We start from the raw sequence: 13248 nt of genomic DNA, 5'->3' as shown, positions 1-13248 counted from the left end.
CAAACATATCCTCAACGTGCACAAAATAAACGGTTCTTGAGTTTCGTTCTTCCGTTTTTTATCAACACTGAGAGGGTAACAGCTAGTTAAACACACACACACGCCACACCACACACTACACACAAAAGGACCTGGGTCGTTCTCGGCTGGGCGGGGGGTGGAGATTTGTGACCCGTAGCAGGATCATTACAGTCAATATGCCAAGAAAATCTATCCAAATTTTTGTCACTTTGTAAATTGTATGCGATTTTTAGCTGAATTATAAACTGACTGGGTGAACCAGGCAATTCACAAAACTGCCTGAAAAATCAGTCACTTTACAAATTGTCTGGATTTAGATATTGACTGTAACATATATATACATAAATAGTATATACATACACACACACGCAACTTTTGATATCCTAACTAAAACCTTTGTTTTTCAAAACGATCTTTCCATTATGTTAAAGCTTCAGAGAACTCGTGAGTGTATCTTAATCTTCTTTATCATTGTTGGTGCATATTTAACACGAGAGAGAGAGAGAGAGAGAGAGAGAGATGGGAAATCCGTTGTCCTAAGTAAAAGATGAAACTGTTTTCAGCATGAGTAAGAATCATATATATGATGTTGGCTGTTTTCGTACTTCAGACTTGTGATGACGGCTCAACTTCCACGATAAGAACGCTAATAATACATCACTCGGGGAGAGAGAGAGAGAGAGAGAGAGAGAGAGAGAGAGAGAGCAAAACTTCTTCTCTTCCTAGGCTTCACAAATCACTTCACCACAAACGAACGCAGGTAACGTTATTGACATAAGTTTATCCGGGAGGATTTATTGAAATTTATGGAATGTACGAGTTATATACAATCAGGTCCCTCGCCCCACCCCCGCCCATAAGCAAGAAGTTATTGGATTTCGTTTCTGGAAAATTTGCTCATAAACACGACTTATAAATCTGTAAAATTCCGGGAGTGGGATTATTTAGTCTAAAGGAAATCTTTCCAGATAGTTTTTTTAATATTATACATTTTGCAGGCATAAAAAAAGAACACACATACACACACACACACGCACACACATACAGGGCTTGACCAGCTGAAAACCATAATATTCTTTGGAAGCTTCTTGAATTCCAGGTCAATGGCCCCTTGGGCTTGCTCCATATAAGTAGGATTCATCCTCTGAATAATAATAATAATAATAATAATAATAATAATAATAATAATAATAATAATAATATTTTCTTCACACTTATTAGTTTCGAGAACGATAAACGATATATCTGAATCATTGCTATTATTATTATTATTATTATTATTATTATTATTATTATTATTATTATTATTATTATTATTATTATTATTATTATTATTCAGAAGATGAAGAACCCTATTCATATGGAACAAGCCCACCACACGGGCCATTGACTTGAAATTCAAGCTTCCAAAGAATATCCTTGTATTCATTTGTAAGAAATAACGGAAGGTAAAGGGAGATACACAAAAAAGAAGAGATAACTTTTTAAAAAAGCAAAGTATAGATTAATATGAAAATATAAGTAAATGATTAAAATGCAAGGAGATTTATATTAGGGCAATAGAGCATTGCATCTTCGCTTATGAGTTTACAGAACATTTTAAATATGTAAATTGATGAATTAATATGATGGATGCAAATGAATGCTCAATTAATGTCACTTTTGATAGAAAGATTTTAAAACTGCACCGTCATTTCATGCGTCTGATCAATAACAATGCAAACTCGAATTTCCTCGTTTTTATTTCCTGTTTTTCTGCCTCTGAAGCGACATAAACAATATTGCTCCGAATTCTCGATATCCAGCACTCTGCTGTAGGAGGTGTATAAACAAGGCGGGATCCAACCTCCAGCTTACTCAGGGGGCATGCTAAAATATATAGTCAAATAGAGCCTTGTTTCACCAACGAAAATTAAAGTAAATACGCTATATCTTATAAGAAATAATTGAACTGTACTGTTTAACATGCACATTATTTATTTCTTACATTGTTATTCTAATAATTAAATCATAAATATCCTATCTTAGGATTCCTGTATCTTAACTCAACGTGAAACACCTTTTACAGACCTTTTCAAACTTTTTCATAGACCTTTCCTAACCCTTCCCCAACAAGAACAAAAACAACAACAAAGACAAAGTACTTTGTAGACTTACTCCCCGAGTAAGCGATAGATAAAGGGAATCGGTGCAATTTGCATATTCATGGAACTGACCATAAATTTCCTGCAGCTGAATTTAAATCTCTGAGAGGCTGCATCTGGAACCTCTGCCTCTGTTGTTCATCGTCCATCTTGACCGGTTTTGGTTTGGTTGGGAAGAAGGAACTTTGGTTAGATTTGCTTGCTACATTGATTGCTTGCTCTGCTTGTTGCTTGTTTGATTGTTTTCCTTTCTTAGGGTTTTTGCTTACTTTGCTTGCTTCTTGCTTTTGCTTGCTGTACATGCTTGCTTGCTGGATTGTTTGCTAGCTGCTAAATGGCTTGATTGCTTGCTTACTTGCTTGCATGATGACTTGATAAAATTGCTTGCCTGTTTGCTTGCTTGCTTCCTAGCCTGGATGCTTTTGCTTGCTTGCTTGATGGATTTGCTTAGTGTAGTGCTTTTGTGTAATTAATTTATTATTATTAGTATTTATTAATTATTATTATTATTATTTCATTATTATTATTATTTTATTATTATTTATTTTTTTTTTTCTTTTTTTTTTTTTTTTGCTCTATCACAGTCCTCCAATTCGACTGGGTGGTATTTATAGTGTGGGGTTCCGGTTGGCATCCTGCCCCCTTAGGTTAGGGTCCATCTCCTCGTTCCTTACTAATGTGTGCCGTTTCTATGGATCACACTCTTCTGCATGAGTCCTGGAGCTACTTCAGCCTCTAGTTTTTCTAGATTCCTTTTCAAGGATCTTGGGATCGTGCCTAGTGCTCCTATGATTATTGGTACGATTTCCACTGGCATATCCCATATCCTTCTTATTTCTATTTTCAGATCTTGATACTTATCCATTTTTTTCCCTCTCTTTCTCTTCAACTCTGGTGTCCCATGGTATCGCGACATTAATGAGTGATACTTCTTTCTTGACTTTGTCAATCAACGTCACGTCTGGTCTGTTTGCACGTATCACCCTATCCGTTTCTGATACCATAGTCCCAGAGGATCTTTGCCTGATCGTTTTCTATCACTCCCTCAGGTTGGTGCTCGTACCACTTATTACTGCAAGGTAGCTGATGTTTCTTGCACAGGCTCCAGTGGAGGGCTTTTGCCACTGAATCATGCCTCTTTTTGTACTGGTTCTGTGCAAGTGCTGGGCATTCACTTGCTATGTGGTTTATGGTTTCACTTTTCGTATTGCACTTCCTACATATGGGAGAGATGTTATTTCCGTCTATCGTACTTTGAACATATCTGGTTCTTAGGGCCTGATCTTGTGCTGCTGTTATCATTCCTTCAGTTTCCTTCTTTAGCTCTCCCCTCTGTAGCCATTGCCAATTGTCATCGCTGGCTAGTTCTTTAGTCTGTCTCATGTATTGTCCGTGCATTGGTTTGTTGTGCCAGTCCTCTGTTCTCTGTCTCCTGCTCTCTCTATATTTCTGGGTCTTCGTCTACTTTTATTAGTCCTTCTTCCCATGCACTCTTTAGCCACTCGTCTTCACTGGTTTTCAGTATATTGCCCCAGTGCTCTGTTCTCAATGTTGACGCAGTCCTCTATACTTAGTAGTCCTCTCCCCCTCCTTCCTTTCGTGTTATGTATAGTCTTTCCGTATTTGCTCTTGGGTGTAGTGCTTTGTGTATTGTCATATGTTTCCTGGTTTTCTGATCTATGCTGCGGAGTTCTGCCTTCGTCCATTCCACTATTCCTGCGCTGTATCTGATTACTGCACTGCCCATGTGTTTTTATGGCTTTTATCATATTTTCCGGCGTTGAGTTTTGACTTGAGTATCGCCTTGAGTCTCTGCATGTATTCTTTCCTGATCGTGTCTTATCTCTTGGTGTTTTATATCTCCTCCTTCCATTATTCCCAGGTATTTGTATCCTGTCTCATCTATGTGTTTGATGTTGCTCCCATCTGATAGCTTTATCCCTTCAGTTCTCGTTACTTTGCCTTTTGTATGTTGACTAAGGCGCATTTTTCTATTCCAAACTCCATCCTGATGTCCCCAGATACAATCCTTACAGTCTGGATTAGGGTATCTATTTCCTTGATGCTCTTACCATACAGCTTGATGTCGTCCATGAACATCAGATGGTTGATTCTGTTGCCTCTTTTCTTGAGTTGGTACCCGGCATCCATCTTCTGTAGTACTTTTGTCATGGGAATCATGGCTACTACGAAGAGTAGTGGGGACAGTGAGTCGCCCTGGAAGATCCCTCTCCTGATATTAACCTCTGCTAGTCTTATTCCAGAGCTTGTAAGTATTGTATTCCAGTTGCGCATTGTATTTTTGAGGAAGCTGATGGTATTTTCCTCTGCCCCATATATTTTCAGGCATTCTATTAGCCATGTGTGTGGTATCATGTCGAAGGCTTTCTTATAGTCTATCCATGCCATGCTTAGGTGGTTTTCCTTCTCCTACTGTTCTTCATTACCATTTTGTCTATCAGGAGCTGGTCTTTTGTGCCCCTACACTTCCTTCTGCAGCCTTTCTGTTGGTGGGGGATGGTGTTTGTCTCCTCTAGGTAGTTGTAATAGCCTTTCACTGATGACACCTGTTAGTAACTTCCACATTATTGGTAGGCAGGTGATAGGCCTGTAGTTACTGGCTTATATTTCCCTTACTCTTGTCTTTTTGTACTAAGGATGTTCTTCCTGTGGTCATCCATTTGGGTGCTTGGTGATTTGAGATACAATGCTGGAGTTGTTCTGCTATTCGTGGGTGTAGGGCCTTGAAGTTTTTGAGCCAGTATCCATGGACTTCATCGGGACCTGGGGCTTTCCAGTTTGGCATTTTCTTTGGTTGGTGTCTGACTGTGTCTGTCGTGATGTCTGTGAATCTTTGTTTTATTCTCCCTGTTTCTTCTTCCTTGACCTCCTGGAGCCATGTTGCATGTTTGTTGTGTGATACTGGATTGCTCCATATGTTTTCCCAGAGTCTCTTACTTGGTTCGGCTTCAGGAATTTCTGGGTGGTTGTCTTCCCCTCTTAGTTGGCTGTATAGTCTTTTCTGGTTGGTTCCGAATAGTTTGTTCTGTTGGTATCCCTTATTCCTGTTCATGTACCGTTGGATCTTATGTGCTTTGGCCTTAAGCCTCGGTTTTACATCTTCTATTGTGTTGTTTAGTCCCCTCTCTTGTACTTTGTATTTCTCGTTGAGTTCCTCCCTTGTTTTCTTGCTTCTTAGCCTTTTTTCTGCCATCTCTTTCAGTTTACTCAAGTCAGATCTCATCACCATGATTTGCTTTTCCAGGCGCCTTTTCCAAGGAGGTTGCTGTTTTGGTTTCTGTTGGGTTGGTTGTGCTGGTGGTGTTGGTGTTCAAATTCCCATCAGTTCTGCTACTAATCTTGCTCCTGCATATGTCAAGTTATTTGTTTCTGTGATACTGGTGGTCTGTATTATGCCCATCATTTCATTGACCTCACTTGTTTTCTCCCTTAATTTCTTGGTGTTGTAGGCTTTCATGGAGGGGATCTTTGTTCTCTCTGTATCTGGCTCCATCCATTGTCTAATCTTTACTACCCATTCCGTCCTCTCTGTTACTTCGTCGGTGTTTCTTCGTGTGTCGTTGTTTGGTACCTCATCCTCCCTCTCGTCTTCTGTGGCATCGTCTCTCAGTTCGTCTTCGTGTAATTCGTTGTCGTGTGACATTTACCTTTCTAGCTCAGTTCTTCTCTTTCTGTTGGGGAGAGCCAGTTCTTTTTCTTTATGTTCCTTACTTGGTCTGCCAGCCTCTGCTCTGTTTGGGGGGTGTTATTCCTCTCATTCCAGATGTTGACCAATCTTCTTCTATATCCTCTCTCTCCGTCGGGTTGCATCTGATGTAGCATCTCCATATTTCCTTATTTCTTCTCTGTCCATTTTCTTCCTTTTTGCCTCTGTAGCTCCAATCTCAGGCTGTTGATTACTGTCGTTGTGGTGATCAGTTGCTGGATGACGACCTCCAAGTACCTGACCGTCTTCCCCTTCAATTGGGTTGAATACCTGGTTGCCGGACGAAGCTCCTCTGTTGCCAGAGGTTCCATTTACGTCGTTGTCGTTTATTCCTTCATTTCTTTCCATCATTGCTGAGTTTTGCTATTTAACCCATAGCTGGACCCTACCCCATCAGGGATAGTACTCATTTACAGCTGAGTAGACTGAGGAAATTATGGTAAAGATCCTTTCCCAAGGAATCAACGCCGAGGAGAGCGGTCACCCATCCAACGACTGACCAGAGCCAATGTGTTATTATTATTATTATTATTATTATTATTATTATTATTATTAGTAGTATTATTATTTATTATTAGGGCTGTTCAAAATTTTCGAGAAACAAAACACCTTTATCCTTCTCGTTCATCTTTTGTAGCATCTGTTATCTATTAAACGCTTCCTTTTCTACATTCTGCTGATACCTCTGGAACATTCAAAACAAACGATTATTTTTGGTCATGCAGACAATGGACTCATTTCATTAATGCTAATATCACTCTGCTAGCAACTATCATGTGATTTTTCAGCATTTGCATAGAAAACATCAGCAAATTCTTTTAAACATCATGAACAAATACATCAGCAGAATAGACGTTCTCTTAGCTTTTGTGAATTACAAAGTTAAAGAGATCAGCTTTTTTCGCAGAGTTCTGTTAGACCGAAATAACAGGAACTTCGCCAAGGATCTGAGCACTGTGTGAGGCGTCCGAATCGAACAGGAGACTACAATATTCTCAAATGGTTTCGACTCCTACCCAGAGGCTATCTGACCTAAATTCTATCACTGATTCGTTTACTACACCCAGCAACTCTGGTGATGGAATTAGAACAAGTTATATTTTTTTATCTTTCTTTGGATCTCCAGCTGAAATCCCTTGGGAACTGTAGAGTCAACAAACTATAATAAACCCATGAAGGCTCCAAAGGGAATATAGCCTGCAGAGAAAGAGTTACACTGAAAGGTAACTATAATAAATGAGAAGGAATATAAAATACAACCGATTATATCTGAAATTCAGGAGACGTCAGCCGCGGAAGCAGGAAGCAGTAAAGGGATCAGCTCCTCACTGAAACATTTGGAGACTAGAAGATTCCACAACTGCGCTGGCAAAGTATTTCACATTTCAGTTGTGACCAAGATAAAGCTTCTGGAATAGAACTCCAATTCTAACCGACAAAGAAACCAGTCTATCCCGATGAACTGATCCACAAAAACACGAGTGAGACAACTTAAGTGATTCTGTAGATGTGAAAATATTAAATCTATAATTTGTTTCTCCTAATTTAGTTACTCATTCTTTATCACTCTCGGAGATCCCAAATTGAATTTACACTTCATTAGCCTAAAACTCACTCGTTCACGATTTAATTAATGAAATGCAAACCATATTAAACTCCAGTTTCAACTCTAATCTGAATGCTAATGAGAAGTTGTGTAGTACTTTGTGAATAATGGGTCCTTTTGTTTAATTGGGGATTTTCATGGGAAACAACTTGCATGGGTGGAATGTATAATATTATATTCTAAATCATTACTGGTGAAATCTACGATAATGTGATTAAATACTGTGACACGGGGTAAGGGGAGAGAGAGAGAGAGAGAGAGAGAGAGAGAGAGAGAGAGAGAGGAGAGAGAGAGAGAGAGAGAGAGAGAGAGAAATGCAGAGCAATATACTGTAAGAAACAAAGAACACAATGACAATAAGCCATCAAGCGTGAAGATGAAGAAAGAAATCTCTTTAGGTCCTTCCGTATCCCAGAACTGAGATTGAAAGACCAACACTCTTACCCGTTGTTCTCTATTGTTTATTGTCTGCTGGACAAAGGAAGACAAAACGGGAGCTTCCATATAATAAAGATAACTCGGAAGCCTCCTTTGGGGGAAAAGTTCATCTCGCCTGCTTTTTTTTTTTTTTCTTTCAAAGAAATTAAAAGAAAATTGGCATAAAAAACAAACGTTGGGTTTTAAATCTTCCTTCTGACAGATGGAAAGGTACGAGAAACAGACACATAGTAAATAAATAATGAAAAAAATTATTGATAATTACAAAATGCTTATTCGAGAAACGAATGTCTCCGCTTAACGAAAAGTCTTGGTTAATTCTTAACTGTCTGAAACTGCAACTCGTCATTATCGGAGACATGAAACTTCGTCATTATCAGGACACTGCAGACAGAACCTTTGAATCGGAACTGATGTCCACATCCCAAAATCCATCGGCCCTCCAAAGGCGCCTCATCAAATGGACCAATCAGAGGCTGCCACCTGTGGCCATATATACTGCCCTCCTGAATGAATAGCCAATGGAGTTCCGTTTGCATCGGGGTCATTGGAATGACCTCGCTCGAACAATGCCCAGGTCACTGTGATGGTTCGGTTCTTTTGAGTCTAAAAGACTCTCTCTCTCTCTCTCCTCTCTCTCTCGTCTCCTCTCTCTCTCTCTCTCTCTACTCTCTCTCATATGCTTTATAGCACAGACTGAAGAACGCGATTGGTTCATGAGATGTCTTTCACGTGTTGTATGCTTGAGTTAATCCTTTCATTTGTTTCATAAATCACTTTACTTCCTGAGGTATTGTTATACCTTCGGGTCAAACAAGTTTGCTATTGTTCCCATTCCCAAAAGCTATAAATATTCTGGTGTGAATCCTGAATGCCTGAATACAACTTCAGACCGTGTTATGATATCGCTGAGAGCTTGATCATACATCATATCTCACAAGGAAGATGAAATGAAAACTGCAGCGAACAATGTTTTCATAACGAGAGGGAATTTTGGTAAAGAAGGTTGATATCCTTCACGAGAATAGAAATGATTTTTGGTAATACTCCTAAGAATATGCAATTTGCAAAAGACCTTGCAAAAAAAGAAAGAAAGAAAAAAAAAACAATTGACCCAGTTTGAGTCAGAGTTTCATAAAAGTTGTAGAATATTAACTTCCCAACTTCCAAGCTATAATATCAAAAAAAGGAAATATTCCAACCCAATCAAAGAGGCCGCACAGCCGATAAAAACTAATTTGCAAAGAGCCAAGCACTTAACCCCAGACCCAGATCCTCCTAGGAGAGGGATTAAGGTCCATCACGAAGTCTTTGGGGAAAATTTTAAACTTCCATGCAAAGCTCAGAACACCCACTTCCTATTATAACATTCGACTTTTTAAGTAAGAATTTTGTAAAGTAACTTTATCACCCCCACCTTCCTTTCATTGCCTAAAATAACCATTAAGGCTACGCATTGTGTGTATGTGTGTGTGTGAGTTGATAATCTTGCTTAATGTTATTTCAACACGTAATATCAGTCAAGGTACATTGAAGTATCCAAACAAAGTAAGACTTGTTTTGTAGGGTACAGAACAACTCGGTGAATGGATTCAGAATCCATTATCAAAGTTAAAGGTTTATATCAGGCGGGATAAAAAGCTCTCAAGTTCATTCACAAGTTTTGAGATGCCAACAAGTTTCTCATAAAGAGATTGAGAGAGAGAGAGAGAGAGAGAGAGAGAGAGAGATAGAGAGAGAGAGGAGAGAGAGAGAGAGAGAGAGTTCTGTGGCGAGAAAAATGGAACCCAATGATAACTTGCAATACAATTTTCTTCATATCCAATTTGAATGATTTGTACTTCCAATGATAACAAATGATATCGATCTCAAAATTTATTTTGAATCATTACTGTAATATAAATCAAAACCCTATAAAGATTATGTATCATTAACGCTGTAAAGGTTTGGACTCATAAAGTATCTAGATCTGATTCTGCGTCAGTCGTGAGGTACAGTTTAATTCCTCATTGGTAATCCCCTCACTCTTTGAATTGAGATATTCCACCTCACAATGATATCACATCTAAGAGACTAATCAGAGCTTAGCAACTACCTTTGCATTTTGCATTTTCTTCACGTTGTCAGATATGTACACTTGCAATAATAATAATAATAATAATAATAATAATAATAATAATAATAATATATAATAATAATAAGAATGGATAGACTATAAGAAAGCCTTCGACATGATACCACACACATGGCTGATAGAATGCCTGAAAATATATGGGGCAGAGGAAAACACCATCAGCTTCCTCAAAAATTACAATGCGCAAACTGGAATACAATACTTACAAGCTCTGGAATAAGACTAGCAGAGGTTAATATCAGGAGAGGGATCTTCCAGGGCGACTCACTGTCCCCACTACTCTTCGTAGTAGCCATGATTCCCTGACAAAAGTACTACAGAAGATGGATGCCGGGTACCAACTCAAGAAAAGAGGCAACAGAATCAACCATCTGATGTTCATGGACGACATCAAGCTGTATGGTAAGAGCATCAAGGAAATAGATACCCTAATCCAGACTGTAAGGATTGTATCTGGGACATCAGGATGGAGTTCGGAATAGAAAAATGCGCCTTAGTCAACATACAAAAAGGCAAAGTAACGAGAACTGAAGGGATAAAGCTACCAGATGGGAGCAACATCACACACTAGATGAGACTGGATACAAATACCTGGGAATAATGGAAGGAGGGGATATAAAACACCAAGAGATGAAGGACACGATCAGGAAAGAATACATGCAGAGACTCAAGGCGATACTCAAGTCAAAACTCAATGGAGGAACTATGATAAAAGCCATAAACACGGGGCAGTGCCAGTAATCAGATACAGCGCAGGAATAGTGGAATGGACGAAGGCAGAACTCCGCAGCATAGATCAGAAAACCAGGAAACATATGACAAAATACACAAAGCACTACACCCAAGAGCAAATACGGACAGACTATACATAACACGAAAGGAAGGAGGGAGAGGACTACTAAGTATAGAGGACTGCGTCAACATTGAGAAACAGAGCACTGGGGCAATATCTGAAAACCAGTGAAGACGAGTGGCCTAAAGAGTGCATGGGAAGAAGGACTAATAAAAGTAGACGAAGACCCAGAAATATACAGAGACAGGAGAATGACAGACAGAACAGAGGACTGGCACAACAAACCAATGCACGGACAATACATGAGACAGACTAAAGAACTAGCCAGCGATGACACATGGCAATGGCTACAGAGGGGAGAGCTAAAGAAGGAAACTGAAGGAATGATAACAGCGGCACAAGATCAGGCCCTAAGAACCAGATATATTCAAAGAACGATAGACGGAAATAACATCTCTCCCATATGTAGGAAGTGCAATACGAAAAATGAAACCATAAACCACATAGCAAGCGAATGCCCGGCACTTGCACAGAACCAGTACAAAAAGAGGCATGATTCAGTGGCAAAAGGCCCTCCACTGGAGCCTGTGCAAGAAACATCAGCTACCTTGCAGTAATAAGTGATACGAGCACCAACCTGAGGGAGTGATAGAAAACGATCACGCAAAGATCCTCTGGGACTATGTATCAGAACGGATAGGGTGATACGTGCAAACAGACCAGACATGACGTTGATTGACAAAGTCAAGAGAAGTATCACTCATTGATGTCGCAATAACCATGGGACACACCAGAGTTGAAGAGAAAGAGAGGGAAAAAATGGATAAGTATCAAGATCTGAAAATAGAAATAAGAAGGATATGGGATATGCCAGTGGAAATCGTACCCATAATCATAGGAGCACTAGCACGATCCCAAGATCCCTGAAAAGGAATCTAGAAAAACTAGAGGCTGAAGTAGCTCCAGGACTCATGCAGAAGAGTGTGATCCTAGAAACGGCACACATTATAAGTTGATGGAACTCCTTTAAGGAGGCAGGATGCAACCCGGAACCCCACACTATAAATACCACCCAGTCGAATTGGAGGACTGTGATAGAGCAAAAAAAAAAAAAAAAATAAAAAAAAAAAAAAATAATAATAATAATAAAAATAATAATAATAATAATAATAATAATAATAATAATAATAATAATAATAAATAATAATAATAATAATAATAAATGTCGCTTCCATTACATACCTCTTAACAGATTCTCGTAGCTTGAAACAAAAACCTTTTATTTTTTCATTCCTATTCTGCTCGACGAGGAGAATTCTGTGGCGTCATTATGACAATCTTTACGATTCCCACAACTTATTCTTTAGGTTTGAAGAGTTTTGTGATGAAGCTAATTCTTTTTTTTATATTTTTGGGATCTGTCAGATCAGCACCAACGCTCTCAGCTATTAGATTGAAATGTAGTTCTGGATTTAAAGGAATGTTTTTCATCATATTTTTTTTTTTTCTCTATTTAATGGAACGTTTCTTGAATTATCTAATTTAGAGTCTGACGTATTCGCTCACGAAAAGGAAGAGTTGGTTAATATTGAATTGTTTTAACCAAGCTGGAATCTAAATATATCTTATTCACGTTGTTTGGTAAAATGGTACAAAATTAAACTAGCTGCATGCATACCCTTTTGGGGAAGTTTTAAAGAGCATTGGTGACCTCAAATATTAAATTTAACTGATATTTATTGAATTTGCTAATAAGAAAAGGGAACATTAAGATGCAAAATGATTAAATATTACACAGTTTTCTCCGTAGTGCCGAATACTAAAAAAAACGACATATTCTTTGGAAGCTTGAATTTCAGTTCAGTGGTCCCTTAGGTGGGCCTGTTTCCTTCTAAAAAGGTTCACCTTCTGAATAATAATAATAATAATAATAATAATAATAATAATATAATAATAATCTTGTCAATTTCCTCCAGAAGAAGAGGCGTAAGAACAGGTTGAATGCTGCCTAAATTAAACAGGGTAGAGGAGTCTTGCTCCCTTGGGGGGAGGCGGGTAGTAGAGAATTAAACAGCGAGAACTAAACTGACCTTAATCTGAGACCGAAATAAAACCTCTCAGGTGCACTTTTGTCTTTATATTTATTTTCATTTTATAGTCCTCTAAAATTATGCATCTAAGCTTGGTGTTGGTTTGGGTTGTTGTCTGTAATAAAAATCTTTTATTATGGATTATGGCAGTTTCACCGAAGGGATCTGCTTTGGCATAACCGTAATTTTTTTTCTTTTAATTACATATCCTACTGAGGTTATTTACGTTTTTGCTTCTCTTTAGGTAAATATATCTCTTAAACCAATCCTTTTTTGTTTGGCAATATATTTTATC

Source organism: Macrobrachium nipponense, chromosome 34 (genome assembly GCF_015104395.2).
Source record: "Macrobrachium nipponense isolate FS-2020 chromosome 34, ASM1510439v2, whole genome shotgun sequence".
Taxonomy (NCBI): Eukaryota; Metazoa; Arthropoda; class Malacostraca; order Decapoda; family Palaemonidae; genus Macrobrachium; species Macrobrachium nipponense.
Note: the sequence above shows the minus strand (reverse complement) of the source record.